At 43.8% G+C, this 15,296-nt stretch overlaps 1 protein-coding gene across 1 annotated transcript in view; it reads right to left on the minus strand.

Moving 5' to 3' along the window:
* The window catches only part of mxf (myxovirus (influenza virus) resistance F), a 28,906-nt gene that overhangs the window by 9,621 nt on the left and 3,989 nt on the right, over positions 1-15,296 (minus strand). The window lies entirely within an intron of this gene.

Here is a 15,296-nt window from a genome sequence, read left to right on the forward strand (position 1 = left end):
GATAGGCCTACAAATGAAATAAATTGCTTTTTAGTTTTTCAGGTAGGTTTAACACACAGTAGGGCTATTAAGATATATATATTTTTTTACCAATTATCCAAATAATGTTTAATCCTAGAAAGCTATTATTATCAGAGGAAGCTCGATTTTTGAGTGGACTTTGCTGTTCCGATGAGCATGAACGGTATATGAGTGGAGCATGAACGGTATATTAGTGGAGCACTCACATGGGCCGTGAGCGACTGAGCGGAGCACACACGCATAGAGCAGGATAATACACGGAGCGTCACACCACGTGAAAGTGAATCCTGAGCGGTGGACTAATTTTCGGCAGCCGGAATTTCAGTGCATCTCTAATTATTGGCGACATCAGATATGGATATTATATAATAGCTGCTTTTTTGAACATTTTAGCAATTTAAAAATATTAAAAAATGATTTTTTACACGGCACCCCTGCTCTCTGATGGGCCAGGTCCATGAGGACAGGGAGGAACAGGGGACTAAGGCAGAGCCGGCAGAGCAGAGAGCCAAGGCGGAGCCGGAAGCCAGGGCAGAGCAGAAGCCCACCAGGGCGGAGTAGGCAGAGCTAATGGAGCTGAAGACCACCAGGGTGGAGCAGGCGGAGCTGAAGAGCCCAATGGTGGAGCAGATGGAGCAGAGGGCCACCAGGGTGGAGCTGAAGACCACCAGGGTGGAGCAGGCGGAGCTGAAGAGCCCAATGGTGGAGCAGATGGAGCAGAGGGCCACCAGGGTGGAGCTGAAGACCACCAAAGTGGAGCAGGCGGAGCTGAAGAACATCAGGGCAGAGCTGAAGAACACCAGGGGCGAAGCAGAAGACCACCAGGGTGGAACAGAAGACCAGCAGGGCGGAGCAGGAAGAGCTGAAGACCACCAGAGTGGAGCTGAAGACCACCAGGGTGGAGCAGGCAGAGCTGAAGATCACCACGGTGGAGCAGCCGGAGCCGAAGACCACCAGGATCGAGCTGAGGAGCACCAGGACAGAGCAGGTGGAACTGAAGAGCACCAGGGCGGAGCATAAGACCACCTCAGCAGAGCAGATGGGTCTGAAGATCCCCACGGTGGAGCAGATGACCACCAGAGTGGAGCGGAAGACCACCACAGCAGAGAAGAGAGAACCGAACATCCCAACAGTGGAGCAGATGAGCACCAGGGTGGAGCTGATTGGGCTGAAGACCACTTCAGTGGAGCTGATGGTGCAGGAGACCACCAAGGCGGATCAGGCAGAACTGGAACAAAGAGCACAGAGAGGTTAACAATGGCCTAGGTGGCAATAACAGGACCGGCAGACAGTTCAGAAATGGCATCTTTGGCCGTAACAGGGCGAGCAGAGAGTTTAGGGACAGCCCTTTTGACCGTGACGGGACAGGCAGAGAGTTCAAAGACAACCTCCTTGGTCACGACAGGACAGACTGAGAGTTCATAGACGGTCTCCTTGACCGTGACAGGACAGGCAGAGAGTTCACAGATGGCCTCCATAGCTGTGACAGGACAGGCAGATAGTTCACAGATGGTCTCCATAGCCATGACAGGACAGGCAGAGAGTTCACAGACGGCCTCCATAGCCAAGACAGAACAGCCAGAGAGTTCACAGGCGGCCTCCTTGGACATGAAAGGACAATAACAGGTTTCAGGAATGGCCTCCTTGGCTGTGGCTGGAGAGGCAAAGAGTTTATAAGTGAGTGTCAATGCCTTGAGGGGAGCTGAAACGGACACTGCCTCCACCTCTAGAGGTTCTGCAGCTAGTGCCGCCTCCTCTGGAGGAGCAGTAGTAACAGGAGTTTCAATAGACACAGAATGTTTTGAAACGGCACTTGCGGCTGTAACATAGGCATCAGGAAACAGGGAGAGTTCAAAGATGGTGTCCATGGTCGGAACAGAGGTAACAGGGAACACCAAGAGCTTGGGGATGAGTGCCGCTGCTGTCTCGGGAGGAGCTGAAGCAGACGTCACAACCATGAGAGGTTCTGCAATGGAAGTTGCCACCTCTGGGGGAGCTGGAGCGGACACGGGGACCGGAGCAAGCTCGGGAGTGGATTTGGGCACAGAAACAGACTTGGGAATGGATTTTAGAGAGCATTGAGGTTCTGAGTGCATAATGACCGGCAGACAAGACTGCATGGCGACTGCTGTGCTAGAGAGCGCAGAAACGGCATCACTTGAGTGCACTGAAACTGCAGTGCTTGAGAGCACTGAAACTACAGTGCTTGCGAGTGTTGAAACTGCATCGTTTGAGATCGTTGAAACTGCGTGGCTTGGGAGCGCTGAAACAGCGTGGCTTGGGAGCGCTGAAACAGCGTGGCTTGGGAGCGCTGAAACAGTGTGGCTTGGAAGAGCTGAAACTGCGTGGCTTGGGAGTGCTGAAACTGCATGGCTTGGGAGCACTGAAACTATGTAATTTGAGAGTGCTGAAACTGCGTGGCTTGGGAGAGCTGAAACTGCGTGGCTTGGGAGCGCTGAAACTGCGTCACTCGTGAGCGTAGCAACCCCTGGAATGCCAGCAGCTTGCCCCGACACCAGCTGTGGATCCTTCATGCTGGATGCCAGTTTCAAACGCCTTGGGACTGACATAGTGGTTATAGACGTGGTCGACATGACATGATGAGGTTCAGGTGTTGCGGCCATCTTGGCCGGGGACTCTTGAGTGACGGCTATGATGTGAACAGGCCCTGGCTTGGCAGGCTTGACGTGAGCAGACTCTGGCTTGGCAGGCTTTGAGGGGCTTGACGTGAGCAGACTCTGGCTTGGCAGGCTTGACGGGAGCAGACTCTGGAATGGTGGCCATGACGGAACGAGGCTCTGGAACAGCGGCCATGAAGGGATGAGATCCAAGTTGGGCTGAGTATTCTGTAACGATGGGGACGTGACAAAGTGAGGGTCCATCTGCGGTGCGGCCTTTATTCAGAAGCGTAGTCAGAACAGGCAGGGTAAAAAAAACAGCAATCAACAATATCCAGGGAGAGACAAAAGGATAATCCACAAACAGGCGATGGTCAGGGCAGGCAGCGAACAATCACAAAAACCAGGTAAACAGTCCAAGGAACAAACACATGAAGGCAAGGCAAGGCAAGGCAAGACAGAAAACACGAAAACATACAGGCTATACAATATTCAGCGAAGTGTGTGTGTGTGAGTGCAACTTTTATAGTCCTTCTAATATGAGACAGCTGTGAACTGATGATGAGTGCTGATGAGTCCTGGCAAAGGATTATGGGAAATGGGTGAGGAGCAAAGGTATGGTAGAGGAGCTCATGGGCACTCCTGCTAGAGATCGTGAAAGATACAGTATACAGATGCGCATTCGCTTTCTGACACAATCCACGCGCTTGAGTCTTTCGACAACAGAACAAACAGAAGAGTGAAAGAACAATCACTTTGATGCATTTGGTTTAAACAGCTTGTTTGAGTCTTTATACAGACATCAGAAGGATCCCCGCGTCAGGAACAAGTGGACGTTTTATTTAAATGGAATCCCGGATCTTGTCGAAGGATATATGTTTGCTCGGAGCATTCTGTTTTGTAAACGAGGCGCAGTGTAATGGAGAGTTTGCAAAGAAACATTTGTTGAAAGATGAGGCTTGTAACCGACTATAGTACAGTTACTATGTTGTTGTTTTTGTGTGTAGTTCCTCTACTGTGCTCCAGGGGGCCCTACAGGATTTTATATGGTAAGGGATAAAATGGATGTAGGCAGCAGAGTAAGACATACCTGTTTGGTTAAGCGGAAGCATGGCTTTCACTTACATAACCTTACCGCACATGGAGTTCAGTTTGAGAAACTTAGGTTTTCAGCTCAACCATGTAAGTGTATCAGTTTATTCTGTGCTGTGTAACTTTGCACTTATTTTGTAAATAGTTTATCTAGTGGTGAAATTATGGCTTGTTGTTAAATGCTAATACTAGTTGTTTGTTTGTTTGTTTTGTAGAAGAACTCATTTTGTTTCTGTCTTTCCGTTTTCTTCTTTACTCTGAATGCCTCATCAATGGACTAAGAAATAACTTCATCAAAACTCTGTGCTCATCGTGGGACAAATCAACATCAAAGAATTGCAACGCACTCTATGTTTTGAGGAAACTCGGATTGCTGATTATTTATGCTACTCTTGCTATCGGACTATTGGATTTTGTCATCTCCTATCATCATTGAGGACTTCAGTATTCGGATTCAGTGCATGCTTCGGCTTAGAGACGAGTATTCATTCAACCAGATACGTTTTTTTGTCCTTTATTTTGATAAATGATAAATGCGACGGGTTGTTTTTGCAGTCAAAAATACTTTTTTTGTTTTTCATGCACATGCTGTAATGATTTGTGGATTGCCTTTATTTTATATAAACATTTTGTAATGCACTACTGTGTTATGTGTCGTTTTCAGTTGAGGGACCCTCCCCTAAATTATTTTGTGATTTTGCCCTTTTGAAAAAATTCACTGGGATGGTTACAAGCTATACTGGATCTGACTGCAGTTGCATCACAGACTGTAAGTAAATGATTTCATAATGCTTTGTCTGTAAATGACGTCAAAACACTCACATGCAGTAGCGAGGGGGCGTTGATACTGTTGCGTATGCAATGACGTTAGCCAATCATAACAGTGGCCGATTACTGACAAGCCTTAAATGACCCGCCTGTCTAAAAATGATTCAAATGGATCATTTTTAGACAGTGGATCAGAATGAGGGTTGAAAATAATAATTTTTCCACGCACACACACACACACATCCATGTCATGACCCCTTAGAGCGAGTGGCAATGTAAAGTTGCTATATTTGAGGTTGATGAATGATAGGCAAACATTTGGATTTCCTGCTGATATATTATTACCACAAGTACCAGCTATTTACAATGTGTTAGTTTCGGATTGCATGACTTCGTCACTTCCTGTGGAGCTTTTTTTCTTTTCTGCGACTAATAACATTTTGGTCAACTAAGCTTCTTCTCGTCAACTAACGTTTACTACTAGATTCCCATGTCATTCCAGTTCATCAAGTGCTTCAATGTCTGACTGAAAACCATCTCTTTGTTTAATGGTGTACTGTATGTTCCCACCATTTTATTTTTGGGCTATATACTCAATCGCCTTGAAGTGAAGTGTTGGGTCAAAATCGAGCATGCTAGTGCGTGCCAGGGCCAGTCGCGTTTCCACTGTCACTTCCGGGGCTTGATCGTGCCTCATCGGGGCTTCCTTAGGGCCAACGGCCAGAATTTTTTGGCCCGCTGAAATTCTTGGGCCAACGAGAGCCAGCTCGGGCTTGAGGAGTGGCCATGAACAAAGACTGAGTTTCTCTGAGTCTGGAGAGCGTCAGCACCACGGATCATTTCATATAGTTAACAGCAATAACACCAGCATTAAAGACTTATAAAATATTTTTTGTTCACAACTCACTTTCAGACAGCAGTGAGTGTTTGAAACAACTTATGTTTGAGATCTGATGTGGATTATGATCACCATACAAGGCAGAAATATTTATATGCGATGCAAAATACTATGCACTGACTGTTTGTAAGACGTGGCTCAGCGTACTGGTTCCTGACGGGGCCGTGGAATTAACAAACTTTTCTTTGCATCGTGCTGATCGCACAAAGGATTCCGGTAAGAGCAGAGGCGGGGGGCTTTGCATTTACATCAGTAATGACTGGTGCACTAACCATGTTAGAATTGAGAATTTTTGCTCACCTGAACTGGAATATCTGCTGCTGTAATCAGTGTTAATTTTGACAGGCATTTTTGATTTAGGCTTAGTCTTTATCTTGAGACGAAAATGCTTAATATTATTAGTCACATTTTAGTCTCTTGAGTCTTTCATATTTTTAGTCTAGTCGACGAAAAATCATTGCATTTTTGTCAACTTTTAGTCATTACATGAGCACTGAAGAATGCATGGGCTGAAACGTCTGGTCTGTTTTTAATACATTTTGCACGTTTGTCACTTTTTTCATTTCTTGCATATGGAAAATAAAAACTACATTTTTGAGAGACTTTTTGTCACGGTTGCCTTCTATGGCGAAACGAAGAACGAGGAGATGTGGGATAAACTCAAAGTAAATGCCTTTAATCATCCAAGATGGGCTAAAACAAGGCAGGCAGGGACACACAGGAAACACAACATCGACATTCAATACTGGACCAAAACAAAAAACAGAGACAGGAACTTAAGTACATGGGGTAATTGACAAGACACACCTGGGAGCAATCCACAATCAAACACACGGAAAACCAAATTAACATAACGAACTATAATGAGGACAGGAACATAACCAAATAAGGGCATACAGAAACAGGAGGCAGGACCAGAGGGAAAACAAAACAAAAACCGATTATAAACGTGACATCTTTTTTGGTCTGATTGGAAAAAAAATTCAGTGTGCGGACTAATTCAGCGACTTGTTGGACTAAAACTTTCTCCCTTTTGTTCTACGCACCTGGAAACTTATTGTTCTAATAAGTTTAAAAAGTGTGCTCCAGAAATTTTATCAGCATGTACATTGTCCTACCAGGGTTTCAAGTACCCTAGACCATGTATACACAAATGTCAAAGACTCATATAGAGTTTTTCCTAACTCACCATTGGGGAAATCTGATCACCTTTCACTGTGCTTAGTACCAGCATATAGACCTCTTGTCCACAGCAAGAAACCAGTAATCAAGATATGGCCTGAAGAAGCTATTGTACAACTTCAGGACTGTTTTGAAAGAACTCAGTGGGAACTGTTTGCACAGCAGGCGACTTATGGCACAGAGGTGAATTTAGAGGAGTACAACGAGACTGTGCTCTTTTACATTAACAGCTGTGTGGACAGTGTTACAGTACACAAGAACATAAAGATATGTTCAAATCAGAGGCCATGGATGAATAAGGAGGTACAGAATCTCTTCAGAGTACGTAATAATGCTTTTAAATCTGGTGACACTATAGCATATAAAGAGGCAAGATCACGATAGAAGAACGGCATAAAAAAGGCCAAAGACATCTATAGACGAAGGATAGTAAATCATCTCAACAATGCTGATACTAGGAATATGTGGCAAGGTATAAAGAGTATCACTGACAATAAGAGAAACTCTGTCTGTCCCAATGATAATGTAGCGCTGACTAACGAGCTTAACACCTTTTTCGCTCGATTTGAAGTGGGCAACACTACAACAGGTATAACAATAACAGTAGCAGAGAATGAACAGGCACTTGAATTAAGTACAGATTAGGTACAGTGTGCATTGAAGAGGCTGAATCCATGGAAAGCTACAGGCTCAGATGGAGTTTCAGGACGGGTACTTAAAGAATGTGCTGGAGAGTTAGCGGGGGTATTTACAAGCATCTTTAAACTCTCTTTATCGCAGGCAAGAGTCCCCAAGTGCTTGAAGTCCGCAATTATTGTTCCAGTACCAAAGAAAACAAACATCAGCACCTTGAATGACTATCGTCCAGTTGCATTAACTCCAGTAATAATGAAGTGCTTTGAAAGATTGATTCTCTCACACATTAAGACTGCTGTTCCTACTTCTCTGGACCCGTATCAATTCGCATATAGAGCCAACAGATCTACAGAGGATGCCATCTCATTGACTGTTCACTCTGTCTTGTCCCATTTGGACAGACATGGCACATATGCGAGAATGTTATTTGTCGATTTTATCTCTGCTTACTGTCATTTCCACCATGCTAATTCTTAAACTTCATGACTTAGGACTCAGTTCATTACTATGTAACTGAATCCTGAATTTCTTCTCAGAACGCCCTCAGGTGGTGAGACTGGGCACACAATTGTCTTCAACTATTACATTGAGCACTAGCATGCCGCAAGGATGTGTATTGTGTTCCATTCTTTATTCCCTCTTTACACATGATTGTGTTCCTGCATCTTCTGATAACATTATTGTTAAATTTGCGGATTACACAACAGTGATTGGTCTGATTACTAATAACAACGAATCAGCCTACAGAGAGGAGATAGAGAACTTGGTAACCTGGTGCTCTAGGAACAATTTGACCCTTAAAGGGGTGGTTGATTGCGATTTCACTTTTTAATGTTAGTTAGTCTGTAATGTTGCTGTTTGAGCATAATCAATATCTGCAAAGTTACGAAGCTGAAAGTTCAATGCAAACGGAGATATCGTATTTTAAAATTCTGGCAGTTTAATGCCTACAAAAACGGCTGGTAGGGACTACAAGAAGTTACTTCCCGGGTTCGTGACATAACAAACCCAGATAAACTCCGCAGGGTTAGGCGTACAGCAGTGACAGACAGACACATATAACGGTGCCCTGTATGGAAAGATGTTTTCCAAGCCGACAGTTGTAAATTTTCACCTGTACAAGTGAACAGAACACTGAGCATCGGCAGTAATGAGGTGCGTTGAGTGACGTAACCGCCCCTCTTCGACTGATTGGCTAGAGGAGGAGCTGTCAATCTAGAACTAGTGGACCAATGATGATGTTTTAGCCCTCCCTGATTTACATGAAACTCTAACCGCAACATTTGGAAGAAGCACAGAACGTGGAATAAAGAGCAAAGGGAAAAACAGCATAAGCATGCAAAAAATTAAAATATGTGCAGAAAATGTCTGAGAGCACAAAAAAACAGAAATATATCCAAGGAAAACATGATTTTGTGTGCAATTCGGATAATTTTGCATTAATATTTCAGTTTTGTGCAATATGATTTTAAATGTGTTTAAAGTTTTGATTCGTGCTTACTACTTTTTTTAATGCGTTATTACATTTTTGATTTACACTTATTATTTTTTGATCCGTGACCATTGTTTGCTATTCTGAAAACTTTGCTTTCATTTTTAAATTTTGGTTTCACGCTTATTTTTTTTATCCGCGACTGCAATACATTTGGCGGGAATATGATCCCATATAATAGGCCTACAAAGCATGCTTGTGTTTATGACTATAAGTAAGCTTCTGTTCACGTTGTTTTCTCAACAAACAACGTTTAGAACAACGTTTCGCTGTTTTCTCATGAAGTATGCATACTATACTAAGGTAGTGTGGGGGGAAAAAATGCCAACGATTGTTTATCAAATTATTTTAGGACTGAATACACCACTCTTGCCTTCACCTGCATCTCACACAGGAAGGGGACGCTCGTTCAGTTTTCAACTCCATTTAGAATCTTAGAGTAAGTGTGCATTCACTATTTACAGATGTTACTTTCATTTGATTTATTTACTGTATGGTAAAATATGTTTGCTATGTGGTAATTGTGTTCTTTGTTTCAATAAATTAGTACTAGTATCAGTGAACATCACAATAATGTTAATAATGTAGTTTGTGTAAACAGCTTGTTTGCTTTTTTTATTTCAGATGTGAGAATAACAGTGCAAAAGAACCTGTTGCAAAGAGAGCCAAAGCAGAGCAGGCTCATTATGCAGCTCATTATGCGGGCCTTTGTCCTCTCAGGTGTGAATCACAGCATTATGCATGATCATTCACGCCTCCTCGCATATACCCTTTCTACACAAAAAGTGTCTTAGAAAATTTAAATCAATATATTGTTTTCTGTGAACGAGTGAGTGAGTAAGATGATTTTCACATCATTTTGAAGTAAAAACTCTAGACTTCAAGATCCAGTTCTCAAAAGTATTGTGAACAAATGTTCTGTATGTGTTTTATGGCCTTATTTCAGTGACTTAAAAATTGTTGTTTTTCACTAAGCACGCAAAACGTTGTTTTCTCAAAAATACAATCACATACAAACATGCTGCTCACATATTATTGTAGCCCAGTTTGTGCTGGTTACAGTGTTATTAAACTTTACCCATTAAAATGTTTATAAGCAACTGAAAAACTTTGTAATTTTACAATTTTTTGTAAAAACGAATGTACTTTGATTTGTATTAGTTATCTATTTTAGTTTTAGTTACAGTTGTAGTAATGTTGTCATTTTATTAGTTTAGTTTTTTTATTATGTCTATATAGGTTTTTTATTAAGTTTTAGTTTTATTTAATTTGACTTATTTCAGTACTTCAACATACAAAATGGAAATGAAATAAAAGCGTCTGCTAAATGACTAAAAGTAAAAAGTAAAGTAAAGAAAAAAGCACAAATATCAGGGCATGTCAAAAGTTCTCCAGGGCCCCAAAACACCCTCGGACCCCAGAGAGTTAAACATGGTATGGCATGCAGATGCCGTACTGTATTAAAGCTTTAATCAGGATAAAACCGTACATTAAAAGCTAACATAAGCAGTAGCATTTACAAATAAGAGCATATCTAAAAGTATGAGACAACAACAAACAGTCCTACCATTAAAAGCCGTGCTTGCACAGGTTCTGCACGATCCTCTTCAATAATAGCCTCTGCTTCTCAATCGGGCTCAAACTGATAAGCAATATAGACAACGCCATTGTTTACAATACAACCGGAGCACATGCCGCTGAGGTGAGGGGCTGGACGTTTAGACGCGCACTAGAGGCGGTTTAGCCAATCACAACACACTGGGCTAGCTAACCAATCAGAGCCCATCACCTATTTCTGAGGGCGGGGCTTCATAAAAGCAGGAAATGATCTGCACGTTTCTCAGAGAAGGGACAGAGCAGTGTGGAATAAAGGTAAATTATGTGAAAAATAATGTTTGTTTGTTTTTTTTTTAAACAAAGCTTTAAGACATGTTAGACTGCACCCCATAAACACAATCAAGCCTAGAAAAAAGCCCAGTGAACCACCAGATACAGAGAAGACTAAGGAGTTAATTAACAACTTTGGGAGAACACAGCAGCTGGAATATGCTCCAGTGTTTATTAATGGGGACAGAGTGTAGAGAGTGTCCAGTTTCAAGTTTTTGAGTACATGCATCTCAGAGGACATCACTTGGTCCACAAATATCATTGCATTGGTAAAGAACACAAGCACAACAAAGACTGTTTTTCTTAAGGATATTAAGGAAAGTTTGTTTTTCTGAGCATTCTAACATATTGCATTTCTGTATGGTTTTCCAGCTGTACAGTAAATGATAAGAAAGCACTTCAGAGGGTTGTCTTGCAAGCACAGAGGATAATCGGAGTTGAACTACCAGCATTAGAAGATATCTAGGTCACGCTGTTTAGCGAAGGCTATCAGCATCTGTAAGGACTCTACACATCCATGCAACCACATGTTTGAACCTCTGCCGTCTGGTAGGCGCTATAAGACATTTTATGCCCGTACTTCACGTTTGAAGAACAGTTTTATTCCCAGAGCCATTAATGCTCTGAATCAAGTTAACAAACTATTTTAGAGTTGTAATAGTGACTTAATAAGTTTAGGGGGGCATTGTTTTATAGTATTGCTTATTAAGTCTGTTATGTCTAATTGTACATTAGATTGTTACTTTATTTATTTATTTTTAATTGCATTTCGTGTGGAGTTTGCATAGGAAATTTTGTTGGTGGGTCCAATGAAAGTTGTATGTATACAATAACAATAAAGAAATTCAATTCATAGTAAACATGGTAAATGCGACCGCTTGAAGAAATCAGACAAATCATAGAGGCTATCACAGTCGTGTGTTTATTTAGTTACATATTTTGTGTCAGTAAGTCTCGTCTCTTTATACCTGACTGTCTGATGTTCATATTTAGCTCCGCGTATGTCATAAAATATATCAGTTTTGGTTTGGGAGCTCCCTCTGTTTCTCTGACTGAAAATATAATGTATTGGGACTGGAGAGAGTGCTAAAGCTACTCAGGTCATATTTTTGATGGAAAAATTTTAGAAATTATCATTATTTCTAAATGTGATGTATACTGACTACAATAAATACACAGAAACATATACAGCTGAATAATTCTTTTGTGAAATAAGGGTAAATACCAATTTATTTATGTGTGACTAATTTTTATCAATTATAATTAATGTATCACCTGTTATTGTAAAACTGGTAAAATATCTTTAGTTTTAAATATTTAAGTAAACAACAAAAAATGCAAATAAACGGCTGCTTTTATCATGTTCGTTTTGTGATCTCGCTAGTTCAAGTGATTTATTTCTGATTAGTTTTCAGATAAACCTTCTCTTTGTTGGTGAAATGATGGGGTTGCGTGACGTTGTTCCAGACAGGCATGTAAAAGGCAAGTTTTAGTGAAGCGCTGCTGAGCTTCTAGCCCAGCGGTGGAAAGGCAGCATGATTTTGGGCTCAGTGCAGCAGGTCTGAGGCTATTAGCCCTGGCTGGCCCGTTGAAAGCACTGGCTCACACTGGCCCGACAGTGGAAAAGCAGCTATGGTTTATTAATAATTTCATCACCGTGCCCACACCACTAAACTTCCTCCTTTGTTGTGAGCCTCATTGTCCAATGGGCAAGGTTTTTTACTCCAAGGCCCTGAAGAATCAAATTATCCAGAGGCTTCATATTGTACTGTAATTCTTTGAGCTCTGGTCATCCAGGAGAAAATCGGACAATAAGACTGTGCCCACCAAAGCTTTTTTTCCCAAGGCTAGTGTTTTTTTGTTTTTTTTCAATTGTTTTTAATAGAGCACAGAGTTGTTTGTTTTGTTTTCAAATGGCAGCAGCGTGATGAGGCACTCGTCACGATTGCCTACGGAGAGGAGCGAGGAAAGACGAGAACGCAGGAGAATCACAATCAACCGTCTTTTAATAATCCAAACGGGAACAGACGAGTAGCACAACATCGGACGTTAGACACCGGACAGAAAGCAAGTGGCAGACCACATTATAAATACAGAATTCAATGAGGTAATAAATGAGATGCACCTGGGATCAATTAACACAATCAGAACAGGAACAGGAAGAACCAAATATGGGCAGATGAGGGAGAAAACACACACAAAACAGGTCCATAATCCTGACATATCGCCCCCCTCCCGGAAGGCACGTCCTCGCGCCGTAGATACAACATGGGGAGGGACGGGTGGAAACTTGGGAGGAGGCTCAGGAGGAGGACAGACACCCGAAAGGGGGCCGGCATACAGAGTCCAAGGAGGTGATGAAGGAGGGAGGAGCCAGGGATGAGACAGGAGGGACTTGAAGCAGGAGGAGCCAAGCAGGACCCAGGTCACAGCCATGAAGACGACCCATGGTGGATCCGACAAAGGGAGGAGCCATGGAGGAGGAAGGGCCTCATGATGACTCCAGGGGGCCGACCAATGGCGGCGGAGCAGGTGGCAGAAGAGCCCGAGGCAGAAATGGAGAGCCGATGAGCCAGGGTGGTGGGGAGGATCCGGAAGTCCAAGGCGGAGCAGATGGCTCAGGCGATCCAGAAGGCCGCGGTCAAGGAGGAGCCGAAGGGAAGGAGGAGCCTGACAGAGCCGGAGGGATGAAGGAACGAGGCGAAGCCGGAGGAGTGGAGTCCTGAGGCGATGGATGGTCGACGACAGACCAAGGCGGAGCCAGTGGGATGAGGGAGCCAGTGGACAGATGGGCCACGGCGGAGAGGAGGGAGCTAGGAGCCATGGTGGTGCTGCTGGGTTGACGGGCCGAGGTGGAGTACAGGACTCAGAGGCTGGAGGCGGAGGCCAGGGATTCTCCAGCCACAGTGACGATGGATGATGGCAGACCCACGGAGCTCGCACCGTACTGATGGTGGGCTGAGGGCGAGCAGAGGTGCTGCCAGACGACAGCGGTGAAGGAGGCAGGAGCGAGCAGGCGGGCGAGCGGGCATTTGTGAGCTTCTGGGCTTTCAGGGCTAAACTCTGGAACAGGAGCCCTCTCTGGGGTGGACAAGGAATCCGGAGCTCCTCTAGGCAGGACGTGGGAACAGGAGTGACAGAGGGCTCTGACCAAGGAAGGAGGAGAGGGGGCAGGTCGGCATATAAGTCCTCCAATTCTCCTCCAGGGTTGCACAGTCCCAGATCCAAAATCAGCTCACTCTCAGCCCTGGTGCAGTGGGCGGAGCTCCTCTCCGCAATCTCACTGGCCACGGCTTTCTCTCTCGTGACGGGCGTGGTAGACGGCTCTCGCACCTGGTCTGACGTTATTAGCAGCTCCGGCTCCGCGGCGATTCTCAGCTCTGCCGCTCCTTGCGGCGATGGCTCGTCGGTCGCGGTGGGCTCGGGCTTCAGCTCCACGCAGCGGGGAGATGGTGGACTGGGCTCTGGGTCAGGAGTGGAACTCCACAAAGGCGGTGAAATTCTCTCGAGGACCATCCTCGGACGACGGCGCTCTGCATACGGTGTTCAAACTGGCGTCGTAGAATGCACAAAACGCGCCGTCCGGGTAGCTGGTGAGACTCGCGAGGACCAGGAACAGTCTGGTATGGCCCTCAAGCAATCTCTTCCCCTACTCCAGCAGGAGGAGGAGGTATTCAGGGAGAGCGAGGGCATCCATGGGGAACAACGGAAAAAAAAAAACACTGGGTAAAACAGAGAAACAAAACGGAGGGGAAACTCGCAGTAATACTGTATGTAGGTCTGGTGTTCTGTCACGATTGCCTACGGAGAGGAGCGAGGAACGAGGAGAATGCAGGAGAATCACAATGAACCGTCATTTAATAATCCAAACAGAGGAACAGACGAGTAGCACAACATCGGACGTTAGACACCGGACAGAAAGCAAGGGGCAGACCACACTATAAATACAGAATTCAACGAGGTAATAAATGAGACACAGCTGGGATCAATGAACACAATCAGAACGGGAACAGGAAGAACCAAATATGGGCGCATGAGGAAGAAAACACACACAAAACAGGTCCATAATCCTGACAGCACTAAGCATCTATTTCACAGTGCCGTTTTTTTTTTTTTTTTCTCAGCACTGAGAGTTGAAGAATGTTTAACTTAGGGTAAAACGCAGCACTCATTACTTCTGCAGATATTCCCTATCATAGCAACCAAAGCATCTCAACAGAAAAAAACGCTGTGCCTCTGTAGCACTCACAGCTAGGCATTTTCTGTAGATCACCTGGCATTTTCAGCTGGCTAAAATGCTTTGGTGAACAAACGGCCTAAGGCTTGTCAGAAACAAGTTCTTGTAACAACAGCTGCTCAGCCTGTGCCCATTAATTTATTATTATTTTCATCCTCCTATACACATCTATATATCTATTTTTCTGAACTAGAGCGCCCTCTATTGTCACGCTGGATTCAAATATAGGTTATGGTTAGGGTTACTAGAATAAGTTGAAATGCAAATAGTCAGGAATATGTATGAGGGGGACCATCAAAATAATGTGTTGGCAGATATTAGGCAGACAGTCAATAAATTATCTAATGAGTGATAGTTTACATATAGTTGCAAAGTTACTTATAGTCAACAGAATGTCTAAGGCAGTGTTTCCCAACCTTTTTTTAGTCGCGGCACCCTTTGGAAATTTTAACAAACTTGTGGCAC

The sequence above is a fragment of the Sinocyclocheilus anshuiensis genome, unplaced genomic scaffold (assembly GCF_001515605.1).
Source record: "Sinocyclocheilus anshuiensis isolate Anshui unplaced genomic scaffold, SAMN03320099.WGS_v1.1 scaffold24, whole genome shotgun sequence".
Taxonomy (NCBI): Eukaryota; Metazoa; Chordata; class Actinopteri; order Cypriniformes; family Cyprinidae; genus Sinocyclocheilus; species Sinocyclocheilus anshuiensis.